General features: G+C 48.2%; 1 long non-coding RNA gene and 3 other non-coding genes across 4 annotated transcripts; all 4 read right to left on the minus strand.

Annotated features, from left to right (window-relative positions):
- Positions 1 to 4,906: 4,906 nt before the first annotated feature.
- LOC141732288 (uncharacterized) lies at positions 4,907 to 15,571 on the minus strand. The gene is made up of 5 exons (XR_012584057.1): positions 15,427 to 15,571; positions 14,796 to 14,897; positions 11,617 to 11,758; positions 10,070 to 10,285; positions 4,907 to 5,836 (listed from the first exon to the last, which is right to left on the minus strand). It is a non-coding gene; the product is annotated as an uncharacterized LOC141732288 (long non-coding RNA).
- On the minus strand, positions 9,193 to 9,277 carry LOC141732481 (small nucleolar RNA SNORD45). The gene has a single exon (XR_012584120.1). It is a non-coding gene; the product is annotated as a small nucleolar RNA SNORD45 (small nucleolar RNA).
- LOC141732478 (small nucleolar RNA SNORD45) lies at positions 11,372 to 11,453 on the minus strand. Its single transcript, XR_012584117.1, has one exon. It is a non-coding gene; the product is annotated as a small nucleolar RNA SNORD45 (small nucleolar RNA).
- Positions 14,288 to 14,372, minus strand: LOC141732482 (small nucleolar RNA SNORD45). Its single transcript, XR_012584121.1, has one exon. It is a non-coding gene; the product is annotated as a small nucleolar RNA SNORD45 (small nucleolar RNA).
- Positions 15,572 to 18,337: the final 2,766 nt, after the last annotated feature.

Here is an 18,337-nt window from a genome sequence, read left to right on the forward strand (position 1 = left end):
GATGTCCCACGCGATGCAGCAGGTGTGAATGAGCACACAGACGCACGCACACGAGCGTATGTACACGCACACACACTAATGAAATCGAAGGAGACAGCCGCTGTGGTTTTGTTTCGTTGTTGAGATGTGTAAAGGCTTGAGAAGCTGGCCCTGCGGCTCTCAGCGTCGCAGCCGCTCCGATCTCCAGTTCCCGGAGCAGTCACAAAGAAAACGGGATCAAAAACGGCTGTAGGAAATGAGAAGCTTCATGCTATGTAAAATTTGCAACAAATTCATTCAATTCAGTAGCAAGTGGAGAGACAATTTGTAGTCTTATCGGGAATAAATGTTTTTTAAAGTTTAATTGGTTTAGAGAACTAACGATAAATACCTTAAAGATCACAAAAGACTGAACTGAAAATGCCAACGCAGACCGTGAAAAGACCAACTTTGAATCCTGTCCAATTCTGTCTGATAGAGTGCTCCTCTAAAGACCCCCCCGTGCTCGGCACCTCTGAAGATGCCAACACAAAAACACATAGAACTTGGGTCAAAAAAAACTGAGTGTTACATCACAATACATGCGGTATGATGCGTCACGGGCATCAAAAGAGACCCTGACGAGAAAAGTTGTGCATGCATATGACTTGGGCTCTTCAGTCACCACAGAAACCAAGACATCCACAAAACTGATACAGTGTTGGACAATTGGGAAAAAAAAATAAAATCTGAATTCTAGCTGTATGAATATTTTATGAATACAAAATACGTAATGGGAGATTTCAACGCCAAAACACCTACGCGGAAAACAGCATCTTTCCTTAACGGGTGCATCTTTGGTTGGCAGGCATCCTCGGTGGTACGTGCGTTTTGATTATGTTTCAGTATCTCACTGCATCATGGTAAAAAAAAAGATGCTTAGTAAATTAATGGATGCTAAGCTGGACTATTTACTGCAAGAACTGCCAATTTTACCCAAATAAGAGGGGTACGGCTCCTGCAATCGGATCCCCTGGGGGAGAGCGGCATTTTCCCCGTACTCCTGCTCTCTGGGCCACGGGCAGCAGAAGGTGGGGAGTTCCACGTGCGGCGCCAGCATTGCCTACACAACGCCTGTCCCCAAAATATGATTCTGAGGGGGTGGGGGAATCAATCTGTCAGAAGAGACACATTAAATTGTAGATCACTAACTGGGGGGGTGGGCGAATAAGTCCTTTTTTATTCAGAAAGCAATACGTAAAAATACGCCTCAGAAAAGTTCATTTTTCATACTAGGAGTAGAGATAACCAAGCAATAAACTTCACCGCCATTCTGTAAAAGCTCCCTGAAGCAGCCCAAGTACGAAATTAAATAGAAAATAAGTCTGCTTTGAAAACCAGCATGTATCCAGGTGGTTCATGCAAACATCGTGTTGCAAATCAAACCACTTTATGGACCCCAGCAGGGAACTGAGGTAGTGCAATCGAAAAGGTTTAGGCAAAGAAAATAATAAGGTTTTATTTAAAGATGAGTGAAGGACACCTCCATTCTTTTTGAGGGGGTGGAAGGAAAAAAGAGATGTAGAGATGCTGCTGCTCAGCCCAAGCACCGTTTACAGCAGGACTCTCGAAGCCCAGCCCCAGCGGAGAGCGCAGGAGGATGAAAAAAGAGGGGAAAAAAGACCCAGAAGGAGAAAGCAACGCTGCTGCTCTTCAGAACACCAGTGGAGCATTTACATGTGGCTTGTGCCACATTTTTTTCTTCACCTGACACAGCAGGCAGGGACTATTTTAGCCAGGACGTCACACACTGTCTCCCCCATCCCTCCTCGTGAGTCCAGATACCGAAAGCTCCCAGTAAAACCCATGGTGCTTGTTACGATCTAGACGTTCTCTGAAATAAACGTGTGTATTTGGTTTACGTGGCAAGGTTTTGGTGGCAGGCAGGGGGTGGGGGGGCGCAGGGGTGGCTTCTGTGAGAAGACACCAGAAGCCTCTCCCGTGTCCTACAGAGACAGTTCCAGCCAGCTCCAAGGGGGACATGCTGCTAGCCAAGGCTGAGCCCATCAGCAAGCTGGTGGCACCTCCATGGTAATGTATTTAAGGGGTAAAAACTGCTGCCCAGGAGCTGGGAGGAGTGAGGATGTGTGAGAGAAACAACTAAGAAGGCACCAAGGTCAGTGAAGAAGGGGAGGAGGTCACAGAGCAGAGGTTCCCCTACAGCCCATGGTGAAGACCATGGAGAGGCAGGTTGTTGCCCTGCAGCCCATGGGGGTCTGTGGTGGAGCAGATATCCACCTGCAGCCCATGGAGGTCCGTGGTGGAGCAGATATCCACCTGCAGCCCATGGAGGATCCCACGCCAAAGCAGGTAGATGCGCTCCAAGGGGGCTGTGACCCCATGGGAAGCCCACGTTGGAGCAGGCTCCTGGCAGGACCGGTGGACCCATGGAGAGAGAGGAGTCCACCATGGAGCAGGTTTGCTGGCAGGACTTGTGACCCCATGGGGGGACCCACGCTGGAGCAGTCTGTTCCTGAAGGACTGCACCCCATGGAAAAGACCCACGCTGGAGCAGGTCATGAAGACCTGCAGCCCATGGGAAGGTCTCACACTGGAGAAGGTCATGGAGGACCGTCTCCCATGGGAAGGACCCCTCGCTGGAGCAGGCAAAGAGTGTGGGGAGGATGGAACAGCAGAGAGAACGTGTGACGAACTGACTGCAACCCCCATTCACCATCGAGGAGGAGGTGGAGAAATGGGGAGTGAAGTTGAGCCTGGGAAGAAGGGAAGGGGAAGAAGAGGGGAAGGTGTTTTAAGACTTGCTCTTATTTCTCACTATCCTACTGCTACAATTAATTGGCAATAAATTAAATTAGTTCCCCCCCGCCTTCCCCACCCACGGAGTCTGTTTTGCCCTCGCCGGTAACTGCCAGTGCTCGCTCCGACCTCTCGACGTTGAGGGCAGCTGGCAGCCAGCAAAGGTCAGCCCACCACGATGTGCTTCTACCCAAGCTTTAGAGCGCGCTGCTCCATGTATTAGCATGTATTACCACCACTAAAACTCTTTCAATTAAGAAACAAAACATTTCAACCAGATGTTTTGCCTCTTGAACTTAGCAGCCCTGCATTAAAAGCCACCCCAAGCTGCCGCCAGCCTTTACCAGGACACAGCACCTTGTGGGCAGCGGTGGGTTGACACCTCCTCGGCTTCACCACACGAGTCCTACAGAGACGGCGACGGGTGGCTGCTCCTCAGCAGAGCCCTGCGCAGTGCTGCTCCCTCCCAGCCCCTGCGGAGGAACCGACTCTCTGGTCAGACAAACCCGGCTTTAAAAATTCCACCATCGGGAACTTCGGTGTCACCGCGGAGCACGGGATGGAAGACAGCAGTGCTGGTCCCCTGACGAGTCCCACACCGACACTCCCAGCTGCAGTCAGGCTCCTGAAGCTGGCGGTAGACCTTCTCCGCTTCTCAAACACAAAAGTATGGCAAGAAAAGCAGAAACAAAAGGAATATCCCATCGCCCTCCTCATCCCTTTCTCATCCAAAGTCTGACTCTACCAACCAGGCTGGGTCACCAAAACTGCTAAGAATTATCTCTGGAATAAAGCACATACCTCTGGACTTGAGCATGTTCTTCGAAGATAACAGAATGGCCGAGTCTCTTTTCCCCCCAGATCTTTTAACAAACATACCTACAGTTTTGTATTCTTGACTTATTGATTGTTCTTTTGCAAATTCTCACACAGCGCCTTATAAAACGTACTGCTGGGCTGGGCAGCTCCATTGTCCCGCTGAAAACCGAGTACTGAGAGAGCGTCGGGATCGGACCCTGTAAAGATTTGCCTGGGGGAAGTGCAACTTTCTGAAAGCCTTCAATAAAGGAGCCACAACCAAAGACTGAGAACAGCAGATTAATTACTACAAGGTTTCTAAATATGAAAGATCAGAAATACCAAGAAATACATTTAACAAAATAGTAGAGGCAGGCAATAGCAATGTGTTCTGCTCGAGTGACTTGCAGCTGAGGTGTCGAAAAACCCCATACCTCACACTAATCATCATTTAGCCTTGTGTGCTCGCCAAGTAGAACATCTGTGCTTGGGTACCCTTTACAAATTCAGTATTCTTTAAAGATCTGATGTAAAAAAATGCTTTTTTTTTTTTTTCCTTAAGTTTTCTGTTCATACACATACTTACTCTCCTTTAACCTGTAAATCTTATAGAGGCCTTTAAAAATCACAGCTGACTTAGGAAATGAAGTTAACCAGACCTGCTCCAGTCTCCAGTAATATTAATGGGATTTCAACCTACCATGGTCTACATTGTCAGGTAGCGTTACCCACATATTAATCCCCACAGTGTCTCAGTCTATACCAGAGGCTCAGAAGAGGATTTTTTTATTCCTACACATGGAAAAAAAATCTGGCAAGTTCTTATGCGCTGTGATTCCCTTGACCAAAAGGAGCAGCACTTGCAAATGTAACTTGGAGTTACAAAAAAAAAATTTTTAAAGTTTCTGTTTAAAGTCTAGGGAAGATGTGGCCTGGCTCTCATTCCATGCACGCAAAGCCTACCGTAACTTTTTTTATTTAAGCCTTGATTTAGATCAGATATTGGGAAGAAATTCTTTGCCATGAGGGCAGTGAGCCCCTGGCCCAGGTTGCCCAGAGAAGCTGTGGCCGCCCCATCCCTGGAGGGGTTCAAGGCCAGGTTGGACGGGGCTTGGAGCAACCTGGGCTGGTGGGAGGTGTCCCTGCCCAGGGCAGGGGGTGGGAGTAGATGTATAGAGATTATTAGCAACTACTTCCCCTCTGCAGTTATCTTTTACCTTATATTTCATCTGGAATACCACCCAGTCTCAACAACTATCCGCAAGATGTAAAGTAAGAGGCAATTTTAGGACTCCTGTGAAGACAAAGAGGACTCCAACCTTCAGAAAGCAAGTGTTTTCCATGGCTAGTTTTATTCTTAATTGCCAACATGTTATTAGATGTTGTCTTAAATGCCATGACAGCAGAATTTTAACCCAGCAAATTTAGGATCAACACTATATAACAAGCCACTCTCCTGTAGACACTTTCTCTAGAGTGCTAAACGTTAGCAAGTTTCACTACATCACACACACTCAAGGTATGCTTTATTCAAAATATCAGGAAAATCTCGTCTAAGGGACTTCAATCAATGAAGACATTTATATACACTTAGTGAAACCATAACTTTTGTTTTCACTGGTTTCACACCATCAGAAGAAACAGCTTGTGTCTCAGCATGTAAAAGCCATGTCAAGCATGAATGGGAAGAATGCACAAGCGTGTGGCATTAACGCAGAGCTTAGGTAGGGCTTTTTTCAGATTCTTTTGAAGTACACTCTAATCCATCATCAAAGCACCTTCGTATAAAGACAGATGATGGTTAATACAGTTGGTATCACAGGGATACAAAAATTAAGCCAATCACACTCTTGCTTTGACTTGAATATTCAGAAAAATGTCCAAAGCCCCACATGTTTAGATACAGATTAGAAAGGTTTCTACACCTCATATACAACGAAAGAACAGGTTATGCTCAGATGATTAGAACAACCCTGTTCTATACAACTTACAAAGTGACAAAGCCCAGGCCAAAGTTCTGCTCTACTACAGTAACATAAACACATTTAAAAAGAGAATACGGTAACGGTTTCGGAGATGACCTCCTAGCAGTCAAACCACGGCAAGAGGGCAGACACCTTTTCTCTCTGTGAGACAGCTCAGGCTGTGCCTTTGCTCTTGCAGGGCATCTTCTGGCATACGAAAGACAGGACTGACAGCCTTCATTTGTTCTTCTGAAAAGAGATGGTCCAGCAATTCCCAACAGGTTGTGAAATGGAACCACCTGGGAAAAGAAAGAAAGTTTGTGTTCATCTCCAAAAAGCCGCCCAGCTGTCGTTTGTACGGGATGGAGCTTTTGTCAGCAAGAGAAACACAAATCTCCATGGCTGAAGATGCTGCTGCAACTGAATAAACTTTTATTTGTCTTGCCTGTCAACACCCATCAGAGCAATTTCTGTGGCATTTACGGCCCTATGATTTACTCAGAGACACCTGTAGATCGTTTGCTGTAAGACAGCTTCCAACTCTGCCTTCAGCAGGAAGCACTGATGTGTCCCCAATCGCACCTGATGGCATCGGCAGCAGAAGCAAAGATAACCAAGGCTGAAAAGGTAAATTTGATCACCTCCAAGTGCCTCTTCCCCTAATTCCCCGTTTTCTCTTCAGCAACAGCATAATGTTCTTTGATGGTCTCTGACTAGAGCTTTCCTGGAAACCCCCGAGGGGAGCAGCAGCCTACTGTGCTATAGAACTGGAAGGAAAAAAATACAAGGAACGAAAAAAACAACCCCAAAGAGGCAGCAGTTATCTGGCATCCCAGTGTTCCTTCACCACATGAACCTTCCCCAGGAGCACCTGTCACCACACAACTGCACGAGGCTACTGAAAGGCTCACGAGCTGAGCATCCTGTCAGTGGGGTTCATCAGTCATTCCACAAAATCCTCTCCAAAATCCCCCACGGGGTCAGGTTGCAGCGCGCGTCCTGCGTGTGCAAGCGGAACTGCTGGATCTCATCGCAAAGGCTGCAAATCGCAGCAAGCCGAGGGCAATTACCGTGTTACAGCCACAGACAGGAGCCCCCACCATTGATCACAGAAGGCTAAAACTACACGGGCACAAGTCCTGCCCCACACCGCAGGGGTCTGCCAAACACAGGTACGGTGTGTATGTTTACTTGTTCCTTCCCAGAACCAATACGTACTTATTAGAGAAGTAAAATCAGTATAAAAACATAATAATTAAAGTCAGTGCACTTCAGGAACAAGACGACAAACTTCCCTTGTACAGATGGGGATGCTCAGAGAGGGGCATGTTCCCCACTGGCAAGTGGGCAAATGAAGTTACTAATTGCAGACTCAGGCTCTGGGGAGCTGTATGTGTTTTCAGGGAAGCATGAATGTGGAGCAGATGCATCTATGGCCATGTCACGCTCCGCTCCTCTCTGCAATTCTTGTTTAAAAGCAAATACAAAAGGAAAAACCTGCTAATATGCACAACTACTACACTAGGTTCCAAGCTACTTAAAAGACAGAAGTCTTTATAGTCGAATGGTTCAAAACCTGAAATACAACCACAATTGTCAAGTCAAAAGACTACGATCTAAAACTAATTTAAAGAAAAAAATAAAACAAGCAAAAAATCTAACAGGATCTGTTAGGAATGGGTTAGTGCAGAAGAAAGGAAAGACCTGTAAGCACCGATGTTTCTATGGCTGCGCCCACTTCCACAATAGATATGACAGGTAGAAATAGCACAAAATGCCTGCAAAATACAACGTGCAGAAGCCCCCAAAGGTACCTGCATTACGTATGGAAGAACTCAGCCAACTTGGTCTTCCAGCAAGACAGAAATAGCTCAAGTTTAATCCCAAGACCAGAAAAGCATTAGGACTTCAGATGTTAAGGTTTTCTTAGGGCATTCTGAAGAGAAAGTGTTTGCTGGGTTTGGTGGTTTTTTTATGAGCTCCTCAGAAATTAAAAAAAAAAAACCCCACAACTTTTTAACTCCCCCCAAACCCTTCCGAAGTGACAGAGCAGAACAGACACCCCCTGCCCCACCAGCGCGAGGAATGTATCAGCTTACAAAGGAAGAGAAAACTGCATCAGTTAACACTCGTGTGGAGAAAGGACAAGACATGGACAGCCATAATAAAAACAGCTACAATTTCCCCCCGACCTTTGACAAATAAGCCGCCAAGCATTCTATAGGAGTGGCACTGAGATCTCGTAACACTTTTTATTTTATCTGGCCAGCGCCCTTGAAAGACGTGATCTTAATCCGCCACTTCACTTGGACCATCTCAATGACTTCCATTTCCTCTTCATCATGTCACCCCAAAATCTTCTTCCTCCTTCATCAAGACAAATGGCAGTGAGAGGATTTCTGCGGTGGGTGGGCTGGCACGGAGCCGACCCTGGGGCATAGGGATTCTTCACAGCAATTTCTGACTCATTTAGATCAGGCAAAAGCACCAAGAGCTGAAGACTAATTAACCCACCGTGGTTTCTAGTAGCTTACAAATTGTTTGTTTTTTTAAAAATAGTATTTTTTACAGAGCTCTTTTAAGTGGCCTCATGAGAAGCCATTTGCATGGTTTGTGTTTCAGGAACCAGAATTATACAAGGAACAGCACCTGACTCCAGTGCGGGATGTCGCGCTGATTATCCGGATCCAAAATGACAGAAGTAAGCTTGTACTGAAAAAATAAGTATATTTAGCAGAGTAAATGCAGGAAGATCTTGAAGCAGTCCTGCACACATGACGAAAAACATGCACGCATCTCATCTTTTAGTTTCAAATTAGTTTTACTTTTCCATTGGATTAATGTTGCTTTTGTAAAGAAGTTCCAGTTACACAATGCAATTATAGAATGGTAATGTTTAACTAATATATTACATTAGTATAAAGTTTGGAAAAAAGATCCTAAAAGATAAGCAGAGCACTACTCTCTTCTTCAAAAATCCCCACAGCAGTACTAAAACTGCTTCCTGGAGGCTGGATACAGCCTTAGGACAATTCTGCATCCAGCCTGTGGTTCAATCCTGTCCATTCCTCTGACCCTAAGGCTTACGGAGGGCAAGCTGAAGGCCAAATGGGCTCTCTGGCAGAAACAGGTTAACTCCGATCGTTAACATTCCTGGCAATCCCACGTAGATCAACCACCGGGCTCATTTACAACATGTCACATAATACCTAGGCATCAACAAACCCCTCTGTCTTCCCTGGGAGACAACATTTGCGGTCCTTCTGGACACATTTCAGGCAGTCACTAGGAAAACACAAATTGCAGGAAACCACAGTATTGACCGAAGGCTGCTCACAATCCCCTGATAAGAAAACACCTTCCAAAAAAACCAAGCAAAACCCAAAACCCAAAGCAACCACCAACAGGGACGCGCATATACAAAACCACTGCAAGAACATGTAATATTCCCACATTTTTGGAACTGCTGTGCAGGCAAAGCAGTTGCCATTTACAGTATTCTAAGAGGTACGTGAACATGCCCAACAAATTTAACCCTTCCAGGAAACGCCAACTGCAAATACAAAAAGGAATGTACAACCCCAACAGAAAATACAGTATCATCATTGCTTTCCCCACCCCAAAAAGCAAATCTGAAAAGCTGACTGGAGTTTCCTGGGTCTCAGAGTAATTCTAGAGCTAAAGTGTTGATGGACATCAACTTTAGATCAGATAATACATGCCAACACTCATCACTGACCCAGGCAGGACACCTCCTTCTGCCCTACCCAAGGGTTTCCAACACAACACACTTTCTTCCTAGAACAGGACGCTACCTGCTTTATTTGTAACACCATCAATATATTTCTTTCTTCTTGAGATGGGACAAGAGGCACATCACACAGGCCATCAAGCCACCGGTTGGAAGCACTGGAGCCTTTCGGGTATTGTTTTTCACCATGGTTTGCATGAGAAAGAAAATTGAAGACAGACTAGATGGAGACAGCTTTGGAGAAAACAAAAAAGCTCAGACTTAGTCCCTTTCTTTGTTTGGTTTTGTTGTTGGTGTTTTTTTTTTCCCCCCCAGGGGAAGAGCACACCAAATAAATCAAGTGCACAAAAGACTGGTATAATTCTTAAATTACAGGAAAAAAGCAGATTTGAGGAAGACAACCGAAGAGCTGACTACCACAACACTTTTGTATAATACTAAAATGTAAATACACAACACACAATTTATAGGTACTGCATAAACATATCGTTTATATAAACATCTGTAGCTAACAAGTATTTCAGGAAGACCACTACAAAATTCATGAAGAATGCAGACAAAATTGCCAGTAAAGCAACACTGAAAGCACAGCGTTCCCAGATCTGACAATGTCTTTTAGAAGATGAATCTTAGTTTTGCACATTGCATGATTCCTTTTTTCCAATAAGGTCCTGACAGAGTTTTGGCCATCGGTGTCCAACAGCACCTGGTTCATTCGTCTGCAATAATCAGGATCGTTAACCAAAAGCGGTCACTTCTACAGTTACCCCATTACATTTACCTGGGCATGAGGGTTGACACAGGAGGAACGCCGTGACCTGTGTGTCACTTCCTGCGCCACGTTTGTGCTGACAGGATCAGATGAAGGCCAGAATTCCATCTGTCTCCCTTCCCTGCAGCCGTCCCAGGAGATCCATTGCTGCCCGCCCCCAGGAAACACGGCTCTTCCTCAAACACCGCCACACACTGCACCCCTGAGCAGGGCATGGCTTCAGCTCTGAATCAGAGAAGCACAGCAGTGAAACAGAGCCAAGGAAAGCCCTTCCTTAACATTTACAAAGTTCACAGTGCCTACAACGTTTTCCAACCCACCAACAGCTCGGGATGTGCTGAGCACTCACACGAACTTACACACACATGTGCATGTGGACACCCGCGCTACCGCATTTCCTTCCTCCCCTCTGGTTGCTCCCACCGTCGGAGGGGGCACGAGGAAGGGAATACTCATACACCGATCTCTCTCTCTCCTGTTGTTTACCTACACATTGTCCCAGTTTGAACTGGTAAAGAGTTAATTTTCTTTGCAGTGATTGCTGTGAAAGGAATGTCAAGAATGCATGTTACTTTAATTGGTGGTAGGCATGTTTATGTACTTTTCAAGGACACTTTTCAGCCTCCCACAGAAGCTGAGAAGCAGCACAGACAGCACAATGGAATACTCCCTTCCATAGACATCGTGTTCAGTATCCAGATGGGGGTTGGCCGGGGGGCTGTAACCCACAATCACTGCTCAGGAAGGGACCAATTCACCAGGTGGCAAGTACGTCATTATCATTAGTGCTACTTCCTTTTCTGTTTTTGTTCTATTGAACTCTCCTTATCTCAACACACAAGCTGTTTCTTCCCTTTTCCTTTCCCCTCCTTTTCTCCCTGCCCTTCTGGAGGAAGGGGGAGGAGCTGCATGGTCCTGGCTGCCAGCTGGGGTTAAACCACCACAACTACCCACAAGCATTCTTTCTTGATTCAGTACTTAAAACCTGCATGTTTTCAGCACAGCAACAACAACCATAAGCAAGAGTGCCTCCAGTTCTTCTGGGACACCAAAAAGAACTGCAGCTTTCTCTCCCCCAGACATAAGCAGCTATCCACACTTTCCACCTCCTGGAACTGCAATCCAGCTGTGTTGCAGCTACATCTGGTACCCCGCGCCTTCAAAGCCAACACTAGTGGCAGCGGTTTTCAACCCCAGCAAGCACAGAGCAGCGCTGCGGCCACACTCAGAGCTTTCTCCTACCAAGAGAGCCAGGAGGAAATACAGCTGCAGTCTCCTGGCAGGTAAAGGAGCACCAAGAAGCTTGCTCCCCAGGTCTCAGAGTCATTCTAGATCCAACTGATCATCCTCAGCTGTCTGCTCAGGTAATACATGCCAACAGCCATCACAGACCCAGGGGAACAAACACAGCAGCTCCCATTTGTGTGTCACAGGGGACAGCAGGGCAAGAGAGGAGCAGCTGGGGAGCACACACCCAGCCCCCAACTCCCAACAAGGGCCTGGGGCTTATTCCTCTGGAGAAAAGCATGGCTGGGCTGAAACAAGACAATACTCACATAGTCACCTTTCCTTCTCCCTCACAAAGCTACACAGGCCATGTGCTTTCCCAAAGCAACATGCTCGGGGCAGCAGGGTGTCTTATCAGGTCCTTTCGCAGCATTGTCTTGCAGCAGAGGGAGAACCTTGCAGCTATTTGTCCTAGAACATAAGAGAAGAGGGAATGAAATAAATACTATTTAATACCAATAAAAATACATTTAGATCAGCATTGAAAATAAGGGACAAAAAGCTAAACTCCAGGTTTTACACTGAACACAAAAACTAAATAAACGGTTCCCCTGCACCATTTCCTTTTCCAGCCCCCAGAGAGCTTCCTCAAGAACTGACACATACACACAAGTGACCTGGGGGTTTAGGGCACATAAAAGCAAACAATTCTATTCAGCTGGGGATACAGTCAGACACGCATCACCCACATCCCCCACAACTCAACAACTGTAAGCTGCTAACAGCTATGCCATTTTAGCCTCCACTGGCTAACTGCAGAGCTGGGGACTCCCAGGGAAACTCTGGGGAACAACTCTTGGCCCACCTGAAACGGCCATGGCTCCCTTGGACGCCTGGGCACAAGTGGAAACCATCCCTGGTTTTAGAGCAAGACTGACTCCAGTTGCAAGTTTTCTTCAGCATCCTCACACCTGGAAGCTAAACCCAAAACACCACACACACAGCTGAACCACTGCTCAGCACGCCCGCACCAACAGAGCTCTCCTGACACACACTGGCAGCAATTAATTATCAAGTCAGCATTTCAACTTCAACCCAGAGACGAACTTTGAACCAATGCAATTTTGGGGTAAAACTGATGCAAGGCCCTTCTCCTTAAGAAATCCACAAACTGAAAGCAACAAAACACACACTCTTCTCTGCCGTATCAAGTATCACCCTCCTTCAGTTGAGCTTTTATTGCTTTTCAGAAATAACACAAAGCCACTGTGCGCTCGGCACATCAGTTTCAATGCGCTAACAAAAAGGGTGCTGCAAATAATGTGCCATTTCAACATTCAGCATCAAAACAGCCAGCTTTAGCGCCGCAAATGTCCACTGTCAGTCTTGACTGATGAATTCTGCTAGAACAGTAACATGAGGAAAATACAGTAGATTTTGAAGAAACCCTATCCCCACAGAAAGCCCGAGTTGCTAAATATTCATGCTACAGCTGATAAACACTGCCTGTGGTCACACGGAAGTTTGTCATGGGCACAAGCTAAATTAGCAGCAACCGCACTTGACAAGCGCAGAAAGTTCTTCTCTTTCTCATTCCCATACAGCAAGACAAGTGCCCTTCACAGCCAACATGGCTCACAGTCACAACTGATGACCACTAACAACCAAGCACAAAACATTCCCTAGGGACTGGCATAACTGGCACATCAGCCAGCACTCACAAGTGCCCAAAGGATTCCTTCCTTAGGAGCAGGACGATTTATTTTTCATGCAAAAGACATGAAGTTTAGAATCTTTCAGAAAGGAATGAGAGACCCAACTCTGTCCTTTGCAAAAGAACAAGCGCTCACAGATAGTATCTAAGCAAAGATACCACCCAAGCAAACTTCAGTTTATAGGCTTACACACCTCAGCCTCGTCACTGTGTTTTAAACATCTAAATGTAACCCATTTGTGGTCAGCAAGCAACTCACCTTTGGGCAACTTCTTTATAGATTCAACAATTTCATTTACTTCACAGAGACATCAGAAAGGAACTGGGGGGGGGGGGGGGAAACCACAGCAAAAAAATCACAGAGGGGCAAGGGTGTTAACGTTTAGTTATTTAGAAAAGGAAAATCAAACCCCTAGATTTGTACAAGGCTTCACTAGATTGACTGTGAATACTCTTTGGTAAGATCTGTTAAAGTAAAACTTGTTCAACTGCAGTTCATCTATTGCTGCCTAAAAACTTCACAAAAACAAAACCCCACAAACAATGTGGTCAGACACAAACCACACAGGAAATATATTCTGGAGGGAAAAGAAAGGTCTGAGCAGCGAATATAAAGATTGCTGAGCTAGCACTGACTGGAGCCAGTACGTCCCTCTGACAAAATGTCCTGTGAACACAACAGCGCTGCTCCTCAGCGCCAGCTGCCCTTGTGTCTTTACACATTACACAAGTTGGGAGCAAAGACAGTAATTAAGAATTTATGATACAAAGCATAATAGAAGGAACAGATGAAACTAAGGAAGACTCCTGAGGCAACCCTCAACAACTTTAGCTTTCCATGCCTGGAGAGAGCTGGAATCTTCTAATCACCAGCTAGCTAAAATTTAAGTCTTACAGAACTGCAAAATGCAACATACAGCCCCAACAGAAAACACAATATCATCATTGCTTTTTCTCTTTAAAAAGCAAATCCAAACAGCTGACTGCTCATTGTGACCAAAGGAAGATGGGACAGCACCCTTTAAGCATCCTGCAGCTGCAGGTGGCACGAAATGGTGCAACTCAACAACACGCTCGCTGAGACAGGCAGGTTGAGCTTACCCCCAAATCTCCCCCTCAGCATCTGCTGGCACTGCTCAGCTCCAGGTATCCTGAGCTGCTCTCAGTTCACGCGGAAGCATCTCTGAGTGACAGCCAGAGCCACACCTTGCTAACACATCCAGGAGAAGGAACTCAAACTGTGCCCCCTTCTCCTTACGGAGATTTTAAATAAAACTGGAGTTGTCTGGGTCTCAGAGTAATTCTAGAGCTAAAGTGGTGATGGACATCACCTTTAGATCAGATAATACATGCCAACACTCATCACTAACCCAGGCAGGACACCTCCTTCTGCCCTACCCAAGGGTTTCCAACACAACACACTTTCTTCCTAAAACAGGACGCTACCTGCTTTATTTGTAACACCATCAATATATTTCTTTCTTCTTGAGATGGGACAAGAGATACGTTACACAGGCCATCAAGCCACTGGCTGGAAGCATTAGAGCCTTTCGGGTATTGTTTTTCACCATGATGGTGAGGAATTTAGCTTACAATGGAAATAGCTACAGTGAACAAATAAGACTGAGATTAAGTCTTTTTTTTGTGGGGAACAGGACAAACTAAATAAATAGTCACTGAACAGACCAGTGTAATTGTCAGGAAAAAAGAAACCCTAACTCTCAACAAGTTGAGTGAGGTTTGTTACTCTTCGTAATAGCACAGCTGTGCTGAGATCAGTCAGTATTTACTTACCCGCCTGCCTTTGTCCCAAACGAAACTATACAGGCCACGCATTGTTAAGTCCCGGTCCGATGTGGGGCTCAGAAGAAGTTGGTGATGATCCCAAGACTGAGGCTGAAACACAAACGAGGTCAAATGCCGCCAACCGGCGCTGACCACGGGCACATCCCCGCCTGGCCGGACCCTCCCCGGGAAGAGCCCGCGCTGGAAAGCCCCCGAGGAGCCGAGGCGAACCACCAGCTCGCCGCCGGCAGGCCCGACCAGTGGGAGATCGCGCCCCCGCTCCACGTAGACGCCTACTCCCCCCACCTCCGGGGCCGACCCCCGCCGTTTAGGTAGGCCCTACCACCGCCACCCCGGGAGCTGTGTCCCCCCTCCTTACGGACGCCCCCCTTCTTCACCTCCGGGACCGTCTACCCCGCCTTACGGAGGCTCCCCCCGCCACCACCCCGAGAACCGTACCCCCCCCAAGGCCGTTCCTCCCCCCATTATGGACAATCCCCCCCACGCTGAATGGTCCCACTTCCTTTTAGGGACACCACCCCGCCCCGGGCTACCCCCCTACCCAGCCGCCCACCACCCCCCCCCCCCCCCCCCCGAGGCCGTGACCCTCTTACGGGCTCCCCCACCCCTCACCCCTCACCCCGGCGGACGCCCCTCGCCGCCAGGCCCGGCCGGGCCCATCGCACCGCTGGACCTAGAGCTACCAGGGCCCGGAGCCCCCACCGGGCCCAGGCGCGTCCGCACCACGCGGTGCACATCACCGTCCCCTCCGCCGCCCGCGCCGAAAAGAGCATGTCCCCCCGGGGCAGGGCTATAGCTACCTGCCCGGCAGGACCCCGCCATAGCTGTTCGCGCCGTTCGCCTGACCGGTGCTGTCCGGCCGAGGCGGCTCCGCGGGCGGGCGGGAGCAGGCGTTCCGGCAGGTCGCCCCGCGGCGGAAAGGACTCCGCGGCCTGAGGGGGAGCCGGTGGCGGAGCTCAGCCCCGGGAGCTTCCCCTCGGAAACAGGTCCTTTTCCTCCCTCTTTAAAGGCGATTACTCTGATTGCGCTGTTAATTACCAACGTGGGGCTCCGGCAGCCGTGATCCTTGCCGGGCGGCAACGCCATTTTGAGACTATACAAGAAATCTATAAATATATAATATTTATGTATATATATATATGTATGTGTAATATATAGTCTATTATCTGTATATATAGTTAAATATACAGTCTATATATCTGTAATGCTGGCTGGCATAAAGCAGTTGAAAATGAGGTCTCTTGTTTTGTTCGGGGTGGGTGTTTTTTTGCGGGGGTCAGGGTTGCGGGTGTGAGGGGTTACGGGGTGGTGTTGGGTTGGTTTTTTTTGGGAGTGGGGGTGTGGGTGTGTGTGTTATTTTTTTTTTAAATAGAGCAAATACTTGTCCAGCCTGTCACAGTGTTGATCTTCCCGCAGGTAAAGGAGGTGGCGGGTTACAGCTGTTAAGCGCTTGGCCTTCAGTAGGTCTGCAGAGGACACGGAGTTGGGCGGGAGTGGGGGTTGCTGGAGGGCAGGGAGGCTCCGCAGAGGGATCGGGCCAGGCTGGATGGATGGGCCCAGGCCAATAGTGTGAGGGCCAATGCGGCCAAGCGCCGGGTCCTGCACTTGGGTCACACCGACCCCATGAACGCCTCAGGCCGGGGGCAGAGTGGCTGGAGAGCTGCCCGGTGGAAAAGGACCTGGGGGTGTTGGTCAACAGCCGGCTGAGTATTAGCCAGCAGCGTGCCCAGGTGGCCAAGAAGGCCAGCAGCATCCTGGCCTGTGTCAGTGATAGTGTGGCCAGCAGGACTGGGGCAGTGATGGTCCCCTTGTACTGGGCACTGGTGAGGCCCCACCTCGAGGGCTGTGTCCAGTTTTGGCCCCTCACGACTAGAGAGACATTGAGGTGCTGGAGCGTGTCCAGAGAAGGGTGACAGAGCTGGTGAGGGGTCTGGAGCACAAGTCTGGTGAGGAGTGGCTGAGGGAGCTGGGGGTGTTCAGCCTGGAGAAAAGGAGGCTGAGGGGTGACCTTCTCACTCTCTACAACTCCCTGAAAGGAGGGGGTAGCCAGGGGGGTCGGTCTCTTCTCCCAAGGAACAGGCGATGGGACAAGAGGAAACGGCCTCAAGTTGCGCCATGGGAGGTTTAGGTTGGATATTAGGAAAATTTTCTTCACTAAAAGTGTTATCAAGCATTGGAACAGGCTTCCCCTTGAAGTGGTGGAGTCGCCATGCCTAGAGGGATTTAAACGCTGGGCAGACATGGTGGTGAGGGACATGGGTTAGTGGTGGTTTTGGCAGTGTTGGGTTGATGGTTGGACTCGATGATCTTAAAGGTCCCTTTGAACCGGGACAGTGCTATGATTGTGGTTCAGCAAGGCAAGCGGAACGCAAGCTGTGACAGGATCTCTACTGCCCAGAGTGGGGGTGACAGGGACCGTGGTGTAGCAAGGGCGTTTTGCTGAGCAGCTGCAGAGGAAATCACAGAGGGGTTCCGGTGGGGAGGCACCTCTGGAGGCCACCTACTCCAGCAGACCATGTCCAGGTGGGCTCTGACTGTCTCCAAGGATGGAGACTCCACAGCCCATCTGGGCAACCTGTGCCAGGTTTTGACCCACCCTGGCAGTAAAAAAAAGAAAACCAACATGTTTCCTTGTGTTCCTAGTGAGATTTTGCGTGTTTTAATTCATGCCCGTTGCCTCTTGCGCTGTGAGTGGGCTCCCTCCGCTTCCTGCCATACCCTCAGGTGTTGATGCGCATTGAGAGGATCCCCCCGAGCCTCCACGGGCTGAACCGTCCCAGATCTCAGCCTCGTGCTCCAGACCCTCCGCCATTGCCACGGACTCTCTCCAGTACATCCAGGCCTTGGACACGGGGATCCCAGCACCGGACACGTCACTCACCAGCACCCAGCCATTTCCAGGAGGTCTGGGGAAGGTGCGTTCTGCCAGCGCTGAAAGAAGGGCCATTCATGGTAAAAAATCTCGGAAGAATTCCTCCTTCCCAGCTGTTCTTGCTGCAGACGTCATTAAATACATTGTCCTGGTTGGAGGGACACAGGTCTAATTTCTCTTCTAACGCTTGGGAAATCTGCACTTTTACAAGACTCTAGTGTTTGAATTTTGAAAATATTTACTTTAGGGCCAGCTCTGGTGGGCAGGTTTCAAGGTCTCAGTGTTTTTGAGCTCGCTAGGTGCGGGGATGAGGAGGAGCGAGACCCGGGCACTTGACCCAAGCTGCCAACAGGGTTATTTCATGCCGTGAACGTCATGTTCAATAGAAATTAGGAAATTTACTGAGGAGTTCTCCTTTCCTTGATGGCTGCGATCCTGAGAACTCCTCGCCCTGGTGCCGGAGCCCTTCCCTTCCTCCCAAAGCCGCAGTGCTGGCAGTATCCGACATTTGCTGTCCCCTGCGGGGAGTGCACGGCTTCCTGATGATGGAACAGGCTGGGTACAAACCTTGTGTGTTTTATATTGGTATCAGGATCAATACTGTTCTTTAGTGTCAGTTATCTAGTCTTAGCCTATTAAATCTGTTTATATTTCAACC

This window comes from Larus michahellis, chromosome 17 (genome assembly GCF_964199755.1).
Source record: "Larus michahellis chromosome 17, bLarMic1.1, whole genome shotgun sequence".
Lineage (NCBI taxonomy): Eukaryota > Metazoa > Chordata > Aves > Charadriiformes > Laridae > Larus > Larus michahellis.